Here is a 9,492-nt window from a genome sequence, read left to right as displayed (position 1 = left end):
TTTGACAAAAGCTTTACTGAAAGTCCAAGTATATTAGATGTACTGCACTTCCCTTATCTAAAAAATCAGATATTGTCTCAACGAAGGAAATTGGGTTAGTCTGGCACAATCTACCTTTGGTAAACCCCGATTGCATTACAGCCCCTTTTCCATTTACTGCAATGAATTTAAATATTCTTTCCTTCACAATTTGTTCTAAAACCTTCCTACTATCGAGGTCAGATTAATGGGTCGGTAATTGCCTGGATCACTTTTCCCCCGCTTTCTTAAATATAGTTACGACAGTAGCTATTCTCCAGTCATATGGTACTGTCCCTGAATACATAGACATATTAAAAATCATTGCTAGTGGACTAGCAATCTCATGTACCAGTTCTTTCAGTATTCTGGGATGGATATTAGCTGGTCTTTCCAATTTGGATGCATTAAGCACTTTAAATTTTTCTTCCAGCTTAAATGTGGTAATTTCCATGTGTATGTCTTCATCTCCATCAGCGTCCCTGCTTTCATGCCCTTGTATCATATTATCATCCTTATTGAAAACTGAGGCAAAGTATTCATTTAGTTTTTGGGCCATACCTAGATTAATTTTGATCTCTTCCCTATCCATGCTGCATTGCAACCCAACCTCATCCTTCCTTATCCTCTAGAGACTTACCCACAGGAGATCTGGGATTACAGAACTCTACCATCACCAGGCAGAAAAAAGTCTATTTATTTATTCAGATTGTGGGTGTAATTTTCAAAAACTTATGGGATTTAGGCTTCTACAGCCCAAAGCCTATGGGTCCTAGGCTCCGAACTCCCATTTAAATCTGACGCCCCCGCCCCCCCCGCTTCCTACCCCTTGCAGAAAAGTGCCCTCTAGTGCTGAAATAAGTGAGAATTTGGAGCTTCAATACCTTTGAGGATCTGGGACTAACTAAGTCCCCTTTAAAAATGGAAATGAGGAGCCAAAGTCACGCAGAGGTTTTAAAAACTTTTCCCTGCTTCTTTTTGCTCATGTTCCTGTGCAGTGACGATGCAGCTCCTGCTGCTTCGTTGTCTTCAAGAGAAGAGCTTACTTAAATCTGGGAGCCGAGGTACCTGCTCCATGCCATGACCTGTACCACTCCTAGGGCCTTTGAGGGGAGACTCTCTCACTGGGGAGGTTTCTAGACACCAAGAAGTATGTTAAAGACAGCGCGGGAGTCTGACTGCAGAATTGCCATTCCCAAGCATTCACAAATCATGAATCGCACACACAAAAAATCATGAGATTAAAAAAAAATCATGATTTTGAAGCCAAAGAGAAAAAACAACGTGTTGGGAGCTGTGCTCTGATTTTTGAACTGCCTATGAGCTGCATGTGTGTGGGTGACAATTGGTGCTCATTTTTCATGGGAAATACAATTCTGTGCCACCGCTTGCCGACAGCCATGAATTTTGTGCCCCCGCCCATATCTAGCCCAGCCCCACAGGAGTTCTACCTACCCAGCCACACAACAATTTTGCATACACCCCTTTTGCCACCCAGCCCCACATCAGATCCTTCTGCAGCTGCGTGAGGAGGCTTTTCTTCCCTTGCAGACTTGGAGTCAGGGGGAGCAGGAGCAGTTCCTGGGGATTTTACCCCCCTAGTCCTTCCTGTCCCAGGCCTGGTGTTGAGGGGAGAGGGGAGCAGAACCACCCAGGCTGCCATAGTGTCACTGCTATCGTTATGGGCCTTGCTATGATCTAGTTAGATAGATTATGTCTGCATGTGCTGCGACCAGATCTCCCAACTGCAGTGCAGACATACCCACTCCGAGCCAGTGGGCTCTCTCCTGTGTCCCCGTCCTCTCCTGCTCCATCCCAGAATTGGGGATTGAAACCCCAGAGTCCTGAATCACTGCCCCCTGCTCTAACTACTAGATGACACTTCCCTCCCAGAGTTCGTGATTGAACCCACGAGTCCTGACTCCCAGGACAATATTACCTGTAGTCTGCAAAAGTGCCAGAGGAGCAGATTCTTTAACCAGTTTTTGAAATCTCTGTGCAGCTGAATGGCAGGAGAAAAGGGCACTCACCCCTAAGCCAGCCCAGAAGGACAAGCAGCACTGTGTTTCTGGCCCCCCAGTCTCTCGGAGCCATATCCAGAGACCTCACTGTGAGCTGCATGTCCCCAGCAAGGAGAGCTCAGTGGGGAAGGGAATGAGTGACTTGCTGTGGGCCAGTCTGTTGGTTTTGTTCCCAGCCTGGCCAGGGGCTGCAGCTGCTGGTTTCCTGCATGAGCCACATGATGGGCCAGGCTCGTGAGCACAGGAAGAGTGTGAGGAGGCCCTTGCTCATGTGGATGGGAGAGGTATGAAATGAACCTCCTGGCAAGGCTCCCCCCACCGCATGGCCTCTGCTACAATTCATAGCCCGAGGCACCCTCTGGAGGGACTTAGCCCTGGTAAACCTTGCCCACTCCCATCTTCCCCTCTCTGCACCTGCTTGTGTCCACCAGCCCTCCCCTCTGCCTCTGCAGCTGCCCCTCATGCAGTTAGTGCATTTTAAAATACAGTCATTAAGCGATTGTACAAATTCTTAATGACAGAGGAATAAAGGAGAAGTATTACATATACAATGATGCATTTTCCTCATTTTAGAGGAAAATATTGTGGGCAGTTAGTACATTTCTAAAGAAAGTAATTAAACAATTGTACAAATTCTTAATGACAGAGGAATAAAGGACACACACACACACACACACACACACACACACACACACACACACACACACACACACACACACACCTTTTCCTTAAGAAAGAAATATGCTTTTTTCATGCTGTAAATACATTTCTAAATAAAGGGATTAAATAAGTATACAAAGTCTTAGTAAGAGGAATATAGGAGACAGCTTGATCCATATATCTGTACAGAATCAAGCATTTTTAGAGGAATATAAGCTTTTACTGCAGTTAGTACATTCCTAAATAAAGTCTACACCAAGAATGCTGAGGGTTTTAATGCTCATTTTGCTTCCCTAAAGAGGTTAACTGCAACCAGGGGCTAGATTTACAAAGGGATTGACTTAAGCTAACTCCATTTTGGGTAGGTTTACACTGCCTGTGGCACCAAGCCTCCTGTGCTAAAAATAGCTGTGTAGGTATTGCAGCTTGGGCTGCTGCTCCATAAGCTTTGGAGCCCACGCTGCACCTTCAGCGCGCTCTCTGCACAGCTGTGTTTACAGTGCTAGTGGATGTCCTGCAAACCTGAGTCGGCAGAGCCGAGCTGGAAGGCTCACTGCTATGGGTAGTGTAGGAGCACCCTTAAGGGCCCAGATCCTCACAGTTATTTAGGCTCCTGACTTTCACTGAAAGCTATGGAAGTTAGGAACCTAAACACCTTTGAGGATCTAGGCATGGGTGCCTGAATCCCAGAATCAGGCCTCAGTGGCTTTCACAAAACCCCTGCTCAGCTGCCTACCTCTAGGCATGCAGATGGCTAAGCTCCAGTGTGATGCATGAAATGGGGGGGAGATAGTCAGCCCTTCACTTAACTCACCAGCAGGGCCTGATCCAGTCAGTGTGCTCAGAACCTGCTCACCAGATTGGTCCTGCCAATGAACTCACACAAAACAGCCAGAGTTAGGGGGATAGTTGAAGCCAAGCTCCCGGGGACATTTCCCAAGGTACAATCTGGACAGCAGTGTCCCCTGAAGTCTCTAGCAGGGGATGCCTTTTACCAGAAAAGCCACTCCTTGTCTGCGCATGCAGCTCACTTCAACGTATAAATCCACTCCCAGCTAAATACATGAGCACTCTGACCAGTCACTCATGAGTTACATACAGCTTGACACCCGCAAGTTCTTAGTCCCAGACTTTTCCTGAGAAATGTGTGTCTTGTACTGTCCAGCACATTACTGAACAATGCAAGCTCATAGAAAGTCCGTCATTTCACCAAAGGAAAATGCACCAAGCTTGTTGTCCCAAATGGAGTTTCCCACACACTCTAATCCAAACACACTCTGATTAAGATAAAAAAATAAGATAAGTTTATTAAGAACAGAAAGATACATTTTAAGTGATTATGAGAATTCATGCATAGAAGTTAGGTTTGGTTACAAAAGAAAATACAAGAGTAATACACAAGCTAATACCTAATTTAATAAGCCTAAAAACAAAGGTTTTTGTCTCACCATACACTGTTGTAAATTTCACAGGCTAGGTCTCCTTCCAGCCTGGGACTACTCCCTGCTTAACTCAGTTCTTTGAGAGTTGTTGATAACATGAACAAAGAAATGGGAGTAGAGGTGAGTTGGAGGTCACTGTCTCTCATATTTACATCCCTCTCCCTTCTTCAAAGATTACCCACAGCTGGGGTGAAGGCGACAAGCTCTCTCTTTAAAGCAGCAAAGAATCCTGTGGCACCTTATAGACTAACAGACGTTTTGGAGCATGAGCTTTCGTGGGTGAATACCCACTTCGTCAGATGCATGTAGTGGAAATTTCCAGAGGCAGGTATATATATATGCAGGCAAGCTAGAGATAATGAGGTATTTCAATCATAGAGGATGAGGCCCTGTTCTAGCAGTTGAGGTGTGAAAACCAAGGGAGGAGAAACTGGTTCTGTAGTTGGCAAGCCATTCACAGTCTTTGTTCAATCCTGAGCTGATGGTGTCAAATTTGCAGATGAACTGAAGCTCAGCAGTTTCTCTTTGAAGTCTGGTCCTGAAGTTTTTTTGCTGCAGGATGGCCACCTTAAGGTCTGCTATAGTGTGGCCAGGGAGGTTGAAGTGCTCTCCTACAGGTTTTTGTATATTGCCATCCCTAATATCTGATTTATGTCATAGATTCATAGATTCTAGGGTCAGAAGGGACCAATGTGATCATCTAGTCCGACCCCCTGCACAAAGCAGGCCACAGAACCCTACCCATCCACTTCTATAACAAACCCCTAACCTATGCCTGAGTTATTGAAGTCTTCAAATTGCGGTTTGAAGACCTCAAGCTGCAGAGAATCCACCAGCAAGTGACCCATGCCCCACACTGCAGGGGAAGGCGAAAAACCTCCAGGGCCTCTGCCAATCTGCCCTGGAGGAAAATTTCCTCCCGACCCCAAATATGGCGATCAGCTAAACCCTGAGCATGTGGGCAAGACTCACCAGCCACCACTCAGAAAAGAATTCTCTGCAGTAACTCAGATCCCATCCCAGCCAACATCCCATCACCAACCACTAGGCATACCTATCTGGCGATAATCAGAGATCAATTACCAAAATTAGGCTCTCCCATCATACCATCCCTTCCATAAACTTATCAAGCTTAATCTTAAAACCAGATATGTCTTTTGCCCCCACTACTCCCCTTGGAAGGCTGTGTCCATTTATCCTTTTCTGTAGAGACTGTCCAGTTTGGCCGATGTACATAGCAGAGGGGCATTGCTGGCATATGATGGCGTATATTACATTGGTGGATGTGCAGATGAATGAACTGGTGATGGTGTGGCTGATCTGGTTAGGTCCTGTGATGGTGTCACTGGTGTAGATATGTGGGCAGAGTTGGCATCGAGGTTTGTTGCATGGATTGGTTCCTGAGCTAGAGTTACTATGGTGCGATGTGCAGTAACTGGTGAGAATATGTTTCAGGTTGGCAGGTTGTCTGTGGGTGAGGACTAGCCTGCCACCCAAGGCCTGTGAAAGTGTGGGATCATTGTCCAGGATGGGTTGTAGATCCCTGATGATGCATTGGAGAGGTTTTAGCTGGGGACTGTATGTGATGGCCAGTGGAGTCCTGTTGGTTTCTTTCTTTGGTTTGTCTTGCAGTAGGAAGCTTCTGGGTACACGTCTAGCTCTGTTGATCTATTTCCTTATTTCCTCGTGTGGGTATTGTAGTTTTGAGAATGCTTGGTGGAGATTTTGTAGGTGTTGGTCTCTGTCTGAGGGGTTAGAGCAGATGCGGTTGTACCTCAGTGCTTGGCTGTAGACAATGGATCGTGTGATGTGCCCAGGATGGAAGCTGGAGGCATGAAGGTAGGCATAGCGGTCAGTAGGTTTGCGGTATAGGGTGGTGTTAATGTGACCATCACTTATGTGCACCGTGGTGTCTAGAAAGTGGACCTCCCGTGTAGATTGGTCCAGGCTGAGGCTGATAGTGGGGTGGAAGCTGTTGAAATTGTGGTGGAATTTTTCCAGAGTCTCCTTCCCATGGGTCCAGATGATGAAGACGTCATCAATATAGCCTAGGTAGAGAAGGGGCGTGAGTGGACGAGAGCTGAGGAAGTGTTGTTCCAGGTCGGCCATAAAAATATTGGCATATTGTGGGGCCATGCGGGTGCCCATAGCAGTGCCACCGATCTGGAGATATATATTGTCATCAAATTTGAAATAGTAGTGTGTGAGGATAAAGGCACAGAGCTCAGCAGCCAGTTGTGCTGTGGCATCATCAGGGATACTGTTCCTGACAGCTTGTATTGCATCTGTGTGTGGGATGTTTGTGTAGAGAGCCTCCACATCCATGGTGGCTAGGATGGTGTTTTCTGGGAGGTGACCAATGCATTGTAGTTTCCTCAGGAAATCAGTGGTGTCACGGAGATAGCTGGGAGTACTGGTGGCATAGGGTCTGAGTAGAGAGTCCACATATCCAGACAGTCCTTCAGTGAGAGTGCCAATGCCTGAGATGATGGGGCATCCAGGATTTCCGGGTTTGTGGATCTTGGGTAGTACTTGGGCATTGGCACTCTCACCCAGCTATCTGGGAAGCTGAGAAGGGTATCTAGGGTGGAGCAGTACTGGGGAAGGGCAGAGGGAACTGGGAAGCTCCAGCCTAGCAAAGCTGCAGGCTGAGTTAAGGGCCCCCAAAGGGTACTGGGGCTGCAGAGGGGCAGCCCAGAGATAGGCAGAGGCAGCAGGTCCAAACCCCCCTTGCCAATGATGAGTGGCCTTTACAAACTGCAATCTGCCCCAGTGAGTGGGGCTAGATGGCGACTGGCAGTAGCCACTGAGGCAAGGTGGGGATAGGAGGTTGGGGTTTCCCCTGAGTGCGGAGACCCAGATTGGAGGTTGCTGCGGTGAGCAGAACCCCTGGGTAAAGGGCACTGGGGTCCAGGAGGGACATGGGGGCCAGCGGCAGGCGAGACATCAGCGGGCAGAGGGCGCTTCGAGGCTGGAAAGAGCTAATTCCCCGGACAACCAGCAGGAGGTGCCGTTTGGTGAGTCATCCCCTTGCCACAGGCACATTTAGCAAAATATCAAAAAGAAATGAAAAAACATGAAATGGCCCTGTACACACATACAGAGGAACACAGACTTTAAAAGGTAACATGAAAACACAGGGCATGAGGATAAAAAAACCTTGAATGAGCATTTTAACAAATGTTTGAAATCTTTATTTAGCAAAACAGCTATGTATGTATTTTTTATTAGATATCAAGGTTTAACGTGGGTAAGCATGTGTCATGCAGAAACCCTTCTCAACTGCATGAGGCATTATATTCCCACTTTTGTTTTTCCAGTGTTTCTAATCACTTTTTCACTGGGGAGTTAGTAAATAACGAACACTTCCAAAGGTGTCAGGTGGAATGGGTATACGTGCAGAGGCTGGTCATCTCTGACTGGGATGACAAACTCTGGACCATAATCACAATGCTTGTCTTTACATTTTTAGTGATATTTTACAGAAGTACTTCAAAAGCAACAACATTTTTTTGTTTATTAATATCCTAAGACACATATTGGACCCTAAAAGAACAGAAATGATAAAACATGAAACCTAAAAGGGGTAGAGGAGTAAAGTCACTGTTAGCACTGTGCAGCTCACTGCTTCAAACCCACGAGCTCAGACATGCTAAAAAAAGCCTTGTGATATAATCAAAAAATGCACCAACATCTTTACTTTTGTAGCAATATTTTAAACAGCTGTATGACAATTACTTTTTTCCATTTTTATCATCAATTGGAGTGTCCCCAAAATATTAATTTCCCTGCAATTTTATCAAAATGTGCATTGCATAGTGCCTTTAAAACTGTACCCTCTTAGCAACTTCTTGCCTCCACCCTACCTTGATAAACATGGTTTTGTCTTAAGCAAAGAGAAGACATCTGGTGAAATAAACATTACATTGTAATATTTAAAAGAGAGACTATCTCAACCTTTGAAATAAGAGCATAAACTTGTTTTTAAAAATGAATTACCCAGCATGCAACCCTCCACATAAAACAAACCCATGAACAAAAGACTCCTCTAAAGGCAGATTACAAAGATGGGATATAAACCTCTTAATAAACCTCGTTTGTAAATTGTGAAGAAAGTGTTAAGATTCCAAGTACAGTTTAATTCCCACTGTCATTTGCAGATAAAAAATATCAAATTTGAAAAGCGTTGTAACTGCATATAGGAGAGAGATAAAGTCTGTAGCTTGTTATCTGCAAAAACATCCCCCACCCTACAGCCAATCCCCGTGCACCATGACAAAATGATTAGACATTTGGCAAAATGATGGAGAGGGGGGACAATAAAGTCTTCTGAAGCTCAGCGAATGTTTCTGCATGACAAAGGTTGGCCCTGGCTAAAGCAAGGCAACTACCAAAGAATGGATACAAAACTGTTACACTAAACAAAACAAGATTTCAGTCCATAGTCAAACCACCCCCCAGGTCATTTGTTCCTAGGTCCCTGTTTCTTTCATATTCAACTTTGAAAAGTTTATGATAGCTTATTTTGTAAAGCATTGTTTGATGTTATTAAAACCAGTGAGTTGAGCAGCAGCAGAAGGAGATGGCTGTTTCAGATTTAAAAAAAAAAAGTCAGGAAAAGAGAGGCATGGGGTAGGGTGACAAGTTTTTTCAGATAACAGTGTCAGATGCTACAGACTTTATCTCTCTCCTTTATGCAGTTACAAAGCTGTGGCTTGGCTTTTCAGGGTTGAAATTTTTGTTGTACAGGTAGGTAAATGATCAAAGGTTTATGCAGCCTGGAAATTTCTTCACAATTTAAAATTGATGAGCTTGTGTCTTATCCTTGTATACTGCCCATAAAGAAGATTGTTGTTGTCATTCATGTAGGCATCACTTCAAAAACAAACAAATGCTTTTATTGAAAAGGTCGAGCTAGTTTCTCTTTTCAGCGTTGTAATTTACTTTTTATTTCACCAGACCCCCTTCTCTTTGGTTAGGACAAAACAGTAAGGTTTATGAGAGGTGGAGTGGAGGCATGGGGAGGGAGTGTTAGAGAAGTGGTGGGAGCTGTGGGGCCGTGCCTATGGATGTCAGCAAAATGTCTTGCGGCCCACAATCAGATTACTCTGATGGGCTGCATGCGGCCCGCGGGTTGCAGGTTGCTCATCACTGCATTAGAGATTATGGTTTTAAAGGCACTATATGTGATGCTGACCGACCAGGTACCAGCTCATGCCAAAGCCCCAGGCCTCACTGAATGTTTATAAATCCATAGTTAGAAGCCAGACCAATTCACTTGTGTATTAGTACAGATCCAAGTGATTGGTAAATATATGAAAGTGTACGTGTGTGACGAAGTGGGGGGGGTT

Source organism: Gopherus evgoodei, unplaced genomic scaffold (assembly GCF_007399415.2).
Source record: "Gopherus evgoodei ecotype Sinaloan lineage unplaced genomic scaffold, rGopEvg1_v1.p scaffold_35_arrow_ctg1, whole genome shotgun sequence".
In the NCBI taxonomy this organism is placed as follows: Eukaryota; Metazoa; Chordata; order Testudines; family Testudinidae; genus Gopherus; species Gopherus evgoodei.
The sequence above is the reverse complement of the archived record's forward strand: the minus strand, read 5'-3'. Positions refer to the sequence as shown.